Raw genomic sequence first — 14682 nt, 5'->3', positions numbered from 1 at the left:
AGTTTTAAGAGCTGTTACGTAAAAGAAGGATTGGACGTTTTTTTCCTGTTTGACCTAAGAGAATAGAACTAGAAGTATTGGATAAAAGTTTTAATTTCTTCCTATCTATCGTATTATTGAGCGGAAACCAGATACTAACGTAAAGGATCCTTATGAAGGTTAACATGCTAATAATTAGAGTCATCTTCAAGTGGAGGGCCTACCTTCAAAAACTGTAGATTCCCTTTCATTAAAGATCTTCTATCAGAGTATACACCTATCTTTTCAGGCTCTTCTAGAGTGTACATTCCTATTTCAGATATATATCATTCTCAGTCACCTCTGAGGGCTCTTCCAGTTCTGAGATTCTGTGATGTCATTGTGTCTGAATGTATATTAATGGAGAATTAATAGAGAAAAGTAGAGATCATCTGACCACTGAAGATTGTGCCCAAGATTCAATGTCTCTCAGATTTAAAAGGGATTCTAAGGAGAGTGAAGGGTCCAAATCTCATTTTAAAAAGGTGATAATGCTTCGCAAACTAGAATGATAAGTATAACCACAATATCCAGAATAGAATCTAGCTGATTACCAGCAACATCCAGATTTTGTTGGATGGGGTCGCCTTGACCCCTTTGACTTCTACAGAAATTTAGCAGTTTCCAGCAAGAAATATAGGTGTGCTAACTTCTATATATTCTTGAAAAATTACGTGTGAACCTAATTGTATTTTTAAATACACTTGAGGGGATGTCAAATGAACACTGAAGCAAACTCTTTTATGAAATGAATGAATTCCTAATTCCTAATTTGTCTTTTAAAAAACAAATCTGGATTTTCACATTTGAAATTTTCTTGAAGCAGCATTCGTCATTACATTTTTTCTCCAAGTTTATTCTCTTCCCCATCATTATTTATACACAGATTTCAGAACTTCTCTTCCTCTTAATTAGGCTGAATCTTGGCTCCCAGAGTCTTTTCATGACCCCCTACTACTTTTTTTCCCTATGCAGCTAAAGTAATTGATGCTTTAGCCACCATGAGAAACGCCTGAATAATACCATTGGTTAGGGTTGAAACAATCTGGATTTCTGAGGAACTGGAAGTGAGTTAAACCTAGAGCATCTTGAGTAAGTACTAGAGCTGATTCTTCTTGTCCAAATAAACTAAAGTTTTTTGAAGATTCATGGTACTCACTGGACCCCTGCTTTTTAAACTGTATATTGAATGAGAATAGAAAATAATTCTGCTCTCCCTAAACAAAGATCTTGATGGAGCAGAGGAGAAAAACAGAGGTGGAGAGGAGAAGGGAGGGACCACCAAATGCCTAACAAATCACAAATAAATTTTTTTCAAAGTGCAGTTTATTTATTGCAATTATTTAAAAGTACAGTCAGTAAGAAAAAGAAAAGGCAGTTCGTCAAGCTGACATCAGAGGAGCTGCATTCTCTTTGACAAGCTGCAAAGTCTAATGTTTTATTCACCAGGCCTGAAAAATAACTTCCCAAAGAGGGGCCCATAAATAAACCAGTGTGATGAATATTACACGAAATAAAAACTGATAAAGCAAGGGCCCTAAACACACGCCTCACAACAAGGTTAGGGAAGCACATGGTTTTCATTACATCTAATACTCTGTGACAGGTTTGGCAAAACCACTCCACTCCCCAGCAAAAATAAAAACAAACTAGGTTGGGGGGAAGTTAAAAAAAAATGAAGCAGTCTTGCCTCCTGCCAACTGTATCATTCTTTTTCAAGTCAGACTGTTTCACCCACTAAAAGTACCAAATGTGAAATATTGAAAATGCATTTCCTTTTTTCCTTCTAGTTTTATGTCAGCAAATCATCTGCACATATTATTGTAGATTTTTCAACATACAGGTCAGAGCTGAAGATCATATTTCCTCGTAACCTTTTCATGGGTACTGAAATACAAGCCTTGTTGAGGAGAACATATAGTTACCCAACTATTATGTCCTATTCAAAGCATTAGTCAGAGGGGCTTAACTAAAGGATCAAGTTAGAGACAATACCTCTTAATGCATCTCATTAGGCTTCTTTACCATGTGCTTTAAGGAAATTCCTTCCATGGAATGACAAGCAGTGTTTACTGATAGAGCTAATATGATAGGCAAGCAACGTTCTTATGGTGACCATTGAGTTAGGTGAACAGAGTCCCAAACTCATAGCCCCAAACTGGGCTCATCTCCCTAATCTTCGAATCTCCAAGAGACAGCCTCATACTGAGCCACGTTAGTTACACACATGGAGGAAGTCATTTGGTGCTAGAAATAATGGATAGAAGAAAGGGATAGATGGCAGGGACAAATGAGAAAAAATATCAATGAAAGCATAAGCTTCTTATATTGACATCTCTTTACCTACTCGTATAAGTTCATGTACATATACACATTCATGCATACATAAATATATGCATACAACAACTGCCATTTCCACTAATAATAATATAAAACTCAATAAGGATAAATGTAAAGCCCTGCACATGAATGCCAAAACTCAGCTTCAAAGAATAAGATAGGAAGGCCCTGGAGCTACAAAGAAAATAGGAATTTCAGTCATTGTCCTTGAGGATCTTATATTCTCTTGGGGTTGGCAGGGTAATATAACATGATCTCTCCTACTGTCTATAACAGAAAAGGCATAGCAGAGATACACATGGAAAAGGAAGAAATTCATAAAGTTAATTTGTCCTGATGAATAACTGCTGCAGCATTAGTAGTTATTTAAAACTGTTGAAATTGAAGCTCCTTGTCACTGAGCTGTTCTCTGCATTAGGTGTTAATGGTTCGGTGTCAATATGCAAGAACTTTCCAATGGAGTACCTCAGTTGAACATTTTTATCAAATACTTGGATAAAGGGACATTTATCAAATTTGCAGCTTCCACAGAGCTGGAGGGTTGCTAACACAATAGATGACACTCTCAATCCAAGCAGGATCCTGATGAATTAAAAGATTGGGCTAAGTCTAAGAAGAAAAAGTTTAGTAGGAATGAATATAAAATATTGAGGTACAAAAAATGAGTTTCACAATTATAAGATGAATGAGACGGAAGTTCTGAAGAAAATCTGGGAGTTTGAATGGATGATAGGCTTAGCATAAGTCAGGAGTATGATGTGTCAGCCAAAAAAAGGTAGTTCAATCTTATGCTGCATTGTGAGGCATAATTCTCAGGAATAGGGAATGATAGTCACAGTGTACTTTGCTGTCTTCGATTCTATTCTGGATTATTGTGTTCATTTATTGTTGCCATGGTTTCAGAAGGACACTGCTATGTTGGAGAGTGTCCAGAAGAGAGCAATTATGGTGGTAAAAGGCCTTTAGTTCATGTCATATGAAAATCAGTTGAAAAAACTGGACATGGTTCCCCTAGAGGAAAGTAGTCAGGCATTGATGGGAGGGGTGGACATGACAGTTGTGCTCAAGTACCTGGAGAACTGTTATGTGATGGAAGGATTAGACATGTTTTTCTTGGCCTTATAGTGAAGAACCAGGAGCAGTGGGTAAAAGTTGCAAAGAGGCCAATTTGGACTTGATGAAAAACTTCCTAATAATTATTAGAAATTTCTAAAAGTGGAATTGACTGCCTTGACAGGTGGTGAGTTCCCTCTCCTTTGAGATCTTCAAGAGGACTCTGGGTGCATAAAATTTACATATGTTATAGAAGGATTCCTTTCATATATGGGACGGACTAGATGTTCTCTGAGGTCCCTTCAAGCTCTCACATTTTGTGACTCTTTTTCAAACGACTTTTTTAGGAGAACCAGCTGCCAAAATTCAGAAGCTGTAATTATACTAGCATAAGTCCAGGGCTCCAACTGCAGGTGTAAATGTTTCTCTGTAACATTGACATAGCGCTGAACTCAATCAATGCTTAGCTGTTTTGAAAGGTTTTCAAACAGGAAGTCTTAACATGTTTGGGGGCATTTTTTTTCATTTAAATATTTCAGTTGTTTATAAATACATCCCTTTCCCAGCCTTCTCTAGCATGCTGACTCTTAGGAATTTCCTTTCATGGTTAGTAACTGAATCCAGATGTTCATTACAGATGTTGTTATCTTTTCTTTTCCTCTTTCTTTTGTTCCATTCAGCAAATAAAGTCATAGCATCATGGAAAACTACAAGCACTTGATTCTCCATGTTTTGAGTGCCAGACCTGTGTCATGAAGCATTTAATAACCACCATCCTCATCAAACATGTGGGTTCCCTTTAATTATACTACATTGTGTCATTTTTCTGATGTATCAGGATGCAACATGAAGTCACACCAAACAATCCAGCTGGTGCCATTTAAAGAGGCAATATAGTACATTTTTACTTGTAATCTAGAAAAATTGGATCCAATGGTAACCTAGACACAGAGCCAATGAAACGGCCTCCTGTGTAGGTAGAAGTCAGTGTAAGGATTAATTGATGATAGCTTGTGCTTTTGTGAGGGTAGTTGTTTGCCACTGAATTTCTGAGGCTGATTCAAATGTATCTGAGAGCTGAACATCCTTAGGCAGAAGCAGAAAAAAATGAATTTTCTTAAAAGTGAGTGAATGAAAGAGAAGGAAGACTTGAGTGAATTATTCAACCATGTGCCCAGCTTTTTTCCCCTTCCTAACAGTTACTACTGCCCTAAGTAATACTAAAATACACTAAAGGAAAAGGGAAGAAAAATTAGGATGATTTTCACTAGATCTTTCCTTTTTCTATAATACTAATCCAAAAAACAATAAGCACTTATAAAGGTATCTCCAAAATTTAGACCTGAAATCCACTTGTGCTTCCCTCTTCTTGGTAGAATTTAAACAGCTAACTAACTGGGTACAGAGGTAGCAATTTTAGTTGAGAGAGAGAGAGAGTATGTGTATGTGTTCTGATGAATGGTAGAAATAGATAGAAATTCTGCTCATGGATGATATATTTTGACCCTTTGTATGAGCAAAGTCTGCTGAAAACCCATGCAAATGGAGAGGAACTTTTTAATAAATAAAGCTCTCAGGCTGATAATAAGGGGGCATTTTATAGAGATGAGTTATGATGGTTCTTAATGCAGTTCTGGAAAAGCTGTTTCACGGAAACTCTACTCTGTCTCACTACAGTCTCCCTGAAATTCCCTGAAAGGAGAGAAATTTCACAAACTACAGTAATAGAAGTGTCACAATATTCTTTCTACCTAATAAGTATTCTCCACTCGATGTAGCACCATGGACAGCTACAGAAACCACCATCCTATTCTTTGCCTATCATGTAAGTGATAACTAGAAGGATCAAGAAGAAATCTCAGTTCTTCCCATTACGTTAAAAAAATTAGGGAATGAATAAAACTGAGTGTAGGTGCATACTAGCAAACATAAGAAACATTTATGAAGATTTATCAAGGAACCCATATATCTCTGTCTATACATATATGTACATATACATTCATATATATGTGTGTGTATCTATATATACATACATATATAATATATATACACTTATTTTAGATGTAGTTACATGTAAGAATATTGGTATCATTTGTTATGTGACGAATTCAATTCAATTGAACACATTTTTATTTAGCACTACACACAAGGCACAGTGCTAAGTTCTGAAGATATTGCGTATTAAGCGTTGAACTGTAGCATATTATATAAGCTTTTGTCTATTTGATTGACATTAGCTGTTACTATTGAAAGACAGTAGTGGAGGCACAGGATTTGAGGTTAAGAGACTTGGATTTTTAATCCCAGCTCAGTCACTTAACAGCTTTGGACAAGTCACTTAATTTCTCTGGACTTGAGTTTTTTCATCTGTAAAATGGAGTTGGGCTCCATCAGAAGTGTCAAACATTTGCCCCATGAGCCCTATGCAGTTCATGACACTCCAAAGTGTGCCTTTTGAAAATAAATTTTAAAAAGTAAATAAATTTTAAAATAACTAAAAATACAATAAAACATACATAATATTACCTTTTAAAAATTAACACAGGGATCCTTCTTTAGACTTTAGTGGCCCCCATTTCAATCTGAGTTTGACTCACTGACCTAGAGCACTTTCAACATCCCTTACAGTTTTAAATCTATGATCTTTCCCATCCTAAACATATGTGTATATGTATACATATGTATACACATGTGAATACATGTCAAATTGGGTCCATGATATTATTATTGTGTTAGTTACAGTGTAGGAACTCCTCTAATATACACTGATTTGAAATTTGAAAATGCTTAAGAAGGTGAATTCTTGTACTAGAAACACCAGGTGTTCAGTGCTGGATGCCTAAATAATAGCCCATGAATCTCACTGAAAGATAATAGCATCAGAGATGATGGAGGGGAAGCTTGTTAGGACTCACATACCTCCATTCCTGACATTATTATTTTTTTGTCAAGTAAGCACAATTCTCTTTTTTTAAAGTTCTAAAGATGAGGTGGATCTTAGGATAGTCTGGAAGGAGGCAGCTCTTCCCTGTGGTGTAAGAGTCAGGATTATTGAAATATGAGACCTTCACTTTTATTGTATTTTTTTAATTGCCTCCTAACTGTAACCAGCCAACAATAAAAACACCAGTGCTCCAGAGACTTCTCTATTGTTATTCATTAAGTGTATTTTCCTACAGTTTCTCTCCTGTGCTTTTGGAGAATGAAAGAGAATGAGGAACCCTTTGTGCCTAAAGACACAGCTAAGGCTGAGATTTGGACTATCATCATCATCATCATCATCACCACCACCACCACCACTGTCATCATCATCATCACAGTAACAACAAAATAGAATGAGTTCATTTCCTGACAAATTTATTCAGCTATAAAAATTTCTTATTTTATCCATCTTAGAAGTTTATAGACTATTTAATATAAAAGAATAATATCAAGATAGTGACTTATATAAGACCATATCAATCTGAACTGTAGTGAAAATGAGAATGAGATAATAACAGTAACAATCATCATTCTCATACTACCTAGAAAAAATTATCTAGGGGCTAGAATTATACACCAGAAGAGAGTGAGTTATATTTAATGGAGTAATAGCTGACCTATTCCCATGCTACAAATAAATACCTCACAATATACTTAAGAACTCAGTGAATAAACTCTTTTGGAACTAGTGCATAATCACAGATCAGGCAGTTGTTTGCAATCATCTAGACATAATGTTGTTCTTAAAAACTTAAGTACAATATTTTACTAGATACCATCGTATGAAATATTTATAGTTTCTAAATTTCATGGAACACAAAGCTTTCGAAACCAAAATCATTTAGGTTATTTCCATCATCCTGTCTGCTACTAGAGTTATACTGAGGAGGCTTTCAGTGAACCTCCAGAAAATGAGCTTTTGGCCTAATACTTTTATTTAGTTGCAAAAAGAAGTTATTTTATCCACCTATGTAATAATTCATGAAACATCAAATATTTACAAATAGAGACCAATACCTTAAACTCTAGAAAAATGACAATGAGATGAATAACAATAATGATTTTTATATAATGACTGAAGTCTGAAAAGCACTTTACATTTGGTTCCCACAAACTTGTGATATAAAAACTACAGTTGCTATCATCCTTATTTTATAGATGAAGAAAATGAGACTGAGAGGTTAAGTGATTTACCCAGTATCAAACAGGCAATAATTGTCTCAAGAAGAATTTGAACCCAAGTCTTTCAAACTCCAAGTACTGCACTCTATCACCTATGATAAAAGAGCCATGAAAGAAGGAGGAGAGAAGATATGAAAATGAAGGAGAGAAGAGATGAGATGAGATGAGATGAGATGAGATGAGATGAGATGAGATGAGATGAGATGAGATCTTAAGAACAAAGTGTCTTCAGATCCCAGCCTTCTATAGTGATAGCAGATTTTTTCTGTAATTTTCCTCAGAAGCAGAACTCATGGACTTGGAAGTCAGAAAACCTGGGTTTGAACCATGCTTCATCATTCATCCTCTGTGTTGTTGAAGTAAAATTATTTTAACATCCCTGAATATCAGTCTTCCCATCTGTAAAATGAAGGTCAAAATTATAAATATATTGTGATGGTAAATGAATGGATAAATGTAAATATCTTTGAACTTCAGGGAAGAATGTTATATATTATATGAATGTTATATAAGTTCAAGGTATCACCTCTGTGGGGCAGTTGGATCGGTATAGGTATAAGAAGTAGAGGTGTATGTGGTCTCCTGTGCTCTCCTCTCACCAGTGGTAACCAATACAGGATTTCCAATGGTCTTTTCCTTCTTCATCTATGAAAACTATATACAGCGCAAGACAATATAAAGTGCTAAATGAGTAACATAAAAAAAATCTTGCCAGATCATAGAAGTAACAGATACCTATGAACTGAAGTTGGGAAAAGAATCTGGTGAAATCTCCTAGAGGAAGCCGAACTTCACGGGAGCAGCATGGAGAGACTGCTGGAAGTGGAGTCAAGAGATGTGGGTTTAAATCAACCATCTCTGACATTTATTAGCTATATGACCATGAGCAAATCAGTACATCTCTGAGCCTCAGGTTCCTCATCTGTAAAATGAGAATAATAAGTACATCTACAGGTTATTATAAAGAGCAGATGTAAAATAAATAATGTTTAAGAAGTTCAAATGTGATACTGTATATGAAGTGCTTTGTAAACTTTTAAGTATTATAGCAATACCACCTATGATTATTATTATTTATGTGGACTAGGAAGGAACTGTAGGAATTAGACAAGTGGAGAAAAAGTTTGTAGGGCATGCCAGGTAGAGGGAATGACAAGATCAAAAAATACTTAAAGGAGCATTTGTGTCTGTGGTCTGTTCAGAGAATGTTGGATAAAATCACTTGGTTGGAGTAGTGGGTTTGTGTAGGGGAACAGTGGAAGATTCTGGTAGATAAATGGGTAAGGTGAAATTTTTTGAGGACCTTGATGAGCAGGTTAAGGAGTTTGAGTTTTATCCAACGTAGAAAGATTTCTTATGTAGTAAGCTACATAGAGGCATTCAGTTATTCAAGGTGTTAATACATGGATGCTTAATGTGGAGCTTTGCAAATAATAGATAATTAAGACATGTTTGTTCAGTTGAATTTAATTGGATAAATTGTTGATTGAGTAAAAGGAGGGAGCTCTGTTAAGGAACAGAATCATAAAGTCTCATAGTATTAGGCTGAAAATAATCTTAAAGATCTTGAGTCCAGTTGCTTCATAGTTTAGATGAAGAAAGTAAGGTTAAGCGACTTACTCAGAATCACACTTCTGATGGAAGTTATGAATATTATCCCCACTTTGCAAATGAAGAAATAGAAGCTCAGGTACATAAATTGTTCATGACTACATAGCTAGTGTCAGAATTTTCACTTATAATGTATACACTCAAATATAGAAGGGATTCTAGGTATCCATTTCCTTACTTTACAATAAGAAACTGAGCCTTAGAAAGGTGAAATGATTTGACTAAAGTCATACATCTAATAAATAGCAAAACTGTAAAACAAGTCTGTCTTTGGATTTAGATTTCAAGTCCAGTGCTCTTTTTACACTATACCAGATTCTTGAACTCAGATCTTCTGGCTCAACATTCAGAGATCTCTCTATTATAGCATGAGATCTCTAAGTAGAACCTGATAGCCAACACTAGGATTGAATTGATTCTGGAAGATACTTTTAGCTTGTAGTTTTCTAAGTAATGCGTTCTCTCTTTTCTTCTCTTCTCTCTATCTTTCTCTCCTTTTTACTATACATTTTTTCTTTTTCTTTTTGCTCCTTTTGTGTAAAAAATAATAGCTTTTGATGACATGACACTATGTATCAATTTAAGAGAGGAGAATTAAAGTATTTCATCTCTGAAACCAAAAGAAAGTGAAATAGTTGAAACTGACAGGTGCCTAGGAAGACTAACATGGGTTTATGAACCTGAAGAACCCAACTGACACTTTTTTAACAAAAGTAAAAAGTTGAAGGAGAGAGGAACTGGGACCATTGAAACAATTTGTTTTCATTTCACGTACTTTTATTTCCAAGGATTGATTTCTCTATTTTGAGGTGTACGTACAGTTGTCTCTCTCCTTCATGTTTCCATCTATTTTTCTCCCTTCATTTCTCAACCTATTTGAGCTCATTGACACAAGTTTGGTTCCTCTAGCCAGTTTTTATCACAAGGTAGTTTGAGTTTTTTTGATTATTCCTTTCTCCTCCAACCCTGGCAATTCGTTAATCTGTGCCCAAATCACTCATTAACAGTTATGCCCCACTTGATCATGCCTTTCCTTCGGTACTTTAAAAAATGATTAGGTAAAGATGATTTCTTTCCCCCAGTGTTGACCATAATTAGGCTAGAATTATTTCTTATTTGGAAAATGTTTTTTTTTAACCCAAACATTTGGTAACAGTGAGGTAGGATTAAGGAAGGAGATAAAGATGGAAAGTTCTTTTTCTCTTGCTCAAGTCCACAGATGACCATCTGCTGAGATGATTCCTTTATTTCACAAAGTGTTTGGTAAGCTCTCTTACTTGGAAGAAGGAGATAAGGTTAATGCACCTGACCTTTACCTCAAAAGTACTAAGTCTGCAATTGAATCAGATTACAAACAGAATGCATTGCATCTTCTCCCTGGGTCTTGGAGACCTTGAAAAAAAAACAAAACAAAACATTGTCCAGGCTAGATAAATAATCTTTAGGCTCTGTCAACATGATACCTTAAGGTAGAACAATATAAGAGATGTGGGAAGATGAAATAGTTGTGTGCTATGGATGTGAGTCTTCAAAAGTCTAAAACATAAAGGACAGGAAATTTGCAGACCCAAAATCAGCTGATTAAGAATTTCCCTGGATCTTTGTTGCCAGGAGGATAAAATACAAATTCCTTTTGTCATTTAAATTCCTTTGTTTGTCTTTTAAACCCTGACTGGAAGCTATATTTCTAGGCTGATTTCATAGTTCACACCCCTCTATACATTGCTTTCCAGCCAAATAAGTCACTTACTGTACCTTGTATAATCTGATAAGTCAGTGCTAGAGAGTCATCTGCATTGACTTCATACTGTATGAGGCTTATTTGGTTGTGAATCTTCCAATATTCAGTGACCCAGAAGGTCATAAGAACCTAAATCAAGCATTCCAGCCAAATACTGTGGGATGAATGAAAGCAATTGCCATGAGACAGATTAGGAACAATGAAGAAATACTATAAATTCACTCAGGGAACTCTTTCATCAATGAAAATCAGGAACTCTTCTGCAGTTTATAGACTTAGAGTTTTTTTCTGGGGACACTAAGAGATTTAATGATTTGTCCCATGTCCATATATGCTGAAAACATTAAAGAATCATGTTAGATCATGTTAGAGGCTAAAATATAAACCAACTTCCCTTCCTCCATTTATTATCTTCTTCTATATAAATAATCTACAGATTTCTTCAGGATATAAAATCTTATGCTGATGCAAGGAAAGTTATTATATGGAAAACTCAGCTTGTTAAACCATGTAAAGGAAATGTAGCATACTAGAAAGAGAGCTGTCCTTGCAGTCAGCAAGACCTAGTTTCAAATCTCCTATCTGATATATACTGGCTATTTGGACATGGGCAAGTCATTAAACCACTCAGTACCTCCTAGCATATCTCTAGTATTATAAATTCCGTAACTATCCAGTCCAAAACAAAAAGAACATACAGTATGCTTAGGGTTTTATTGGTAACAAAATCAGTCTAGTCAAGAGCCCAGATGGAACTCAGCTAAAACTTTCACTTAATTTTTCAGCATCTCCAGAATCTTTCTAAGCCTGAGACTTCTTTCTTTGATATTTCAATAGATCTCACTGATACAGGCATTGCTTTCACTAGTTTAAATGACAACTCATTTATGGGTTCTTATCCCTCATGATTCTTGCCCAAGCTACGTCCATTGATGGTCTACTCAATGTACTAGAGGTCTTCATTTATTTTTATAGATACCAGTGTAATACAAATTGTTCATCTATCTTTACTCATTCTTGAAACTTAACATCTATCTTTTCTAGTCATTATGGTGATGTCTTCTATGCCATTTCTTGGGAGCACATCTTGGAGTCACCTACAAATAATCCAGTGAGGTAGGTGCTATTATTATATTGATTTTACAGTTGAGGACACTGAGGTGAACAGAAGTTATATGACTTACCCAGAGTTACATCACTAGTAAATGACTGAGGCTGGATTTAAACTCAGGTTTTCTTGATTCTGGGCTCAATGTTCTCTCCACTGCACGAGTATAGCAGCTGCCTTTGAAATGTAACATCTGACCATGTCTCTCCTCCCCAGTCCCCAATTCAGTAAATTCCAGGGGCTCCCTATTACATCCAGGATCAAATATATAGTTCTTTTGCATTTAAAGCTTTTTACAACCTACTCCCTTCTTATCTTTCTAGTCTTAATTGCACTTTATTCCCTTCCACTCACTTTACAATTCAGCCATTCTGACCTATTTGCATATAACATTCCATCTATACTCTCCATACCTTTGCATTATCGATACTCCATGACAAGAATTTTCTTCCTCTCAATCTCTGATTCTTAAATTCTCTGGCTTTCTTTAAGAACTCAGCTCAAGGCCCTTTCTTAAGGAGACCTTTCCTGGTCCTCCAGCACCAGATATTTATGCCATCCCTTTAGGTTACTTTCTATCTATTCTATATTTATCTTCTATGTTCAAATTATATATGTGTGTATATACATATATGTAAATATGTATGTATATATGTATGTATATTCATGTTTGTATGTGTGTATATATGTATAATCTCAGCCAGTATAATATTAGTTCCTTGATGGCCGGGACTGTTTTTGTCTTTTTCTGGTTAGACCAGTGCATGGCATGCAAGTTCTTAATAAATTCTTATTTATTGATTGAATGGCATCCCGAATAATAATAATTGAACAAAATTACCTCTGTTGTGGCATCTATCAAGGAATCTTTTTAATGATCTCAACACATGCATGACAGGTTCCTTGCTAGATGAAAAACTTTAAAGTTGTGTTTTGCTTTAGTTACACAAAGTAAGTTCTTCCATCTAATCCATGACTACACAAGAAAATGGCCAGTAGACTTCAGGCATTTTCAAGGAAAAGAGGCCTCAGACCAAGAGAATATCAGTCCTGATCTGTTAGAGCTATAGTAGAGAATGAGGTCAACCCCTGGTAAGTACAAGGCAAGGCCATCAGTGTACTTATTTAAGATTCTAAGAGGGTGGAAGATAGTGATTTTGTTGGTTCCATATCAGAGGACAGGATCCAGCTCCAGTGGGTGATTTGATCCAGCTCCAGTGGATGATTGTCCAAGAAAAGAAAATACTCTTTGCTTTAGATAAATTGCCCCAGGGGACTACCAAGAAGCCTGAGGAAAATTCAGTCACTGATAACTGGTCAGATCATGTCAGGGTTAAAACAGGAGACTGGTGGTTGGTGATTGAAACAAGAAGAAGATAGCCAAGGCCACAACCCACATTGGAACTAGCTCCATCCATCCAGAGCAGTGGTAGCGTAACTTCAGCATAACCCAGAATTTGGAGGACATAAGGACAAACATGGACTCCTTACCATATCCAAAACTCTGGGAAAGGACAAAATTTGGTGTTGTAGAAAATTCTCAGTCCAGAAATTAAGACTAGTAATATAAGTATTCAGAAGAAAACTTTTAATACAAGACAATTACTTAGGTGAAACCCTTTAAATAAATCCACAAAACAAGAATAATTCCACAGTAAATACAAGGAGAGCCTCAGAAAAAGAATAGCTTGGCCACAAAGAATTCAAGCATTTGTTCCATCCAGAAGAAAGTAATGAAGACATTAAAAATTAAATTTGTCTTAATTTGAAAAAGTGTAAAGTGAGTAAATAACAATATAGGATGTAGAAAGCATGAGTTAAGTAGTAGACTCCGTAAAAAATAGATCAAGAGAAACAGAACTCATACTTTAGACTTTGAGAAATATTAGAACAAAGTCAAAAGAACATGTGAATTGTCTACTTCAGAAAAAACTGACCTGAAAAATGGATCAAGAAGAGATAATTTAGTACTCATAAGACACAAAAAACATGACTAATGATGCCGAATATCATATTTCATGAAATCAAAAGGAAAACTGCCCATGTTTATTTTAACGTGACAGAAAAATGAAAACTCAAGTTGTCACCTCCTGAAAGAAACCCTAAATTGGAAACACTCAGAAAATTCCATATCCAGATCTTTGAAGTCAAAGAAAAATACTATGAACTTCCACAAAAAAGAAAATAGAGTCACCAGGGAAGCATAGTCAAGATCACACAATATAATGCAATTACTATAAAATAAAAAATATTTTGGAATATGATAATCCAAAGGGCAAACAAAAAAGGTTATAATCAGGAATTCATTCTGAAAACTGAGTAAAATTCTACAGGTAAAAAAAAATTGAGCTTTATTGAAATAGAGAACTTTTTGGAATTCCTGACCAGAATTAGGTAGAATCTTTGAAATGCAAACATAGGAGATGAGAAACCTAGAAAGGTAAACACATTCAATCAATTGGACCTATTAGATACTGATAGATGACAAAGGATTGACATTCTAATAGAGAGAGGAGAGATAAGTATCTCTTCAAAATTCCTCTATCTTTAAGAATCACAAAGAGAGAAAACAAAGAAAAATAGTTTAGTATGTGGTTTTATACTGTTTTGCTAGTTTTAAGAGAAGACTCAGGACAAAATTAAGAAG

At 35.3% G+C, this 14682-nt stretch overlaps 1 protein-coding gene across 6 annotated transcripts in view; it reads left to right on the top strand.

Moving 5' to 3' along the window:
- RBFOX3 (RNA binding fox-1 homolog 3) overlaps positions 1–14682 on the top strand; it is a 967429-nt gene that overhangs the window by 511673 nt on the left and 441074 nt on the right. The window contains exon 3 of one of the 6 annotated variants that reach the window (XM_072645207.1): positions 11972–12043. The exons of the other annotated variants lie outside the window; for them this stretch is intronic. The gene's annotated coding sequence lies outside the window, so the exon portion shown is untranslated. The remainder of the gene's footprint in view (positions 1–11971; positions 12044–14682) is intronic. 6 annotated transcript variants of the gene reach the window in all.

This window comes from Notamacropus eugenii, chromosome 2, assembly GCF_028372415.1.
Source record: "Notamacropus eugenii isolate mMacEug1 chromosome 2, mMacEug1.pri_v2, whole genome shotgun sequence".
Lineage (NCBI taxonomy): Eukaryota > Metazoa > Chordata > Mammalia > Diprotodontia > Macropodidae > Notamacropus > Notamacropus eugenii.
The sequence above is the reverse complement of the archived record's forward strand: the minus strand, read 5'-3'. Positions and strand labels throughout refer to the sequence as shown.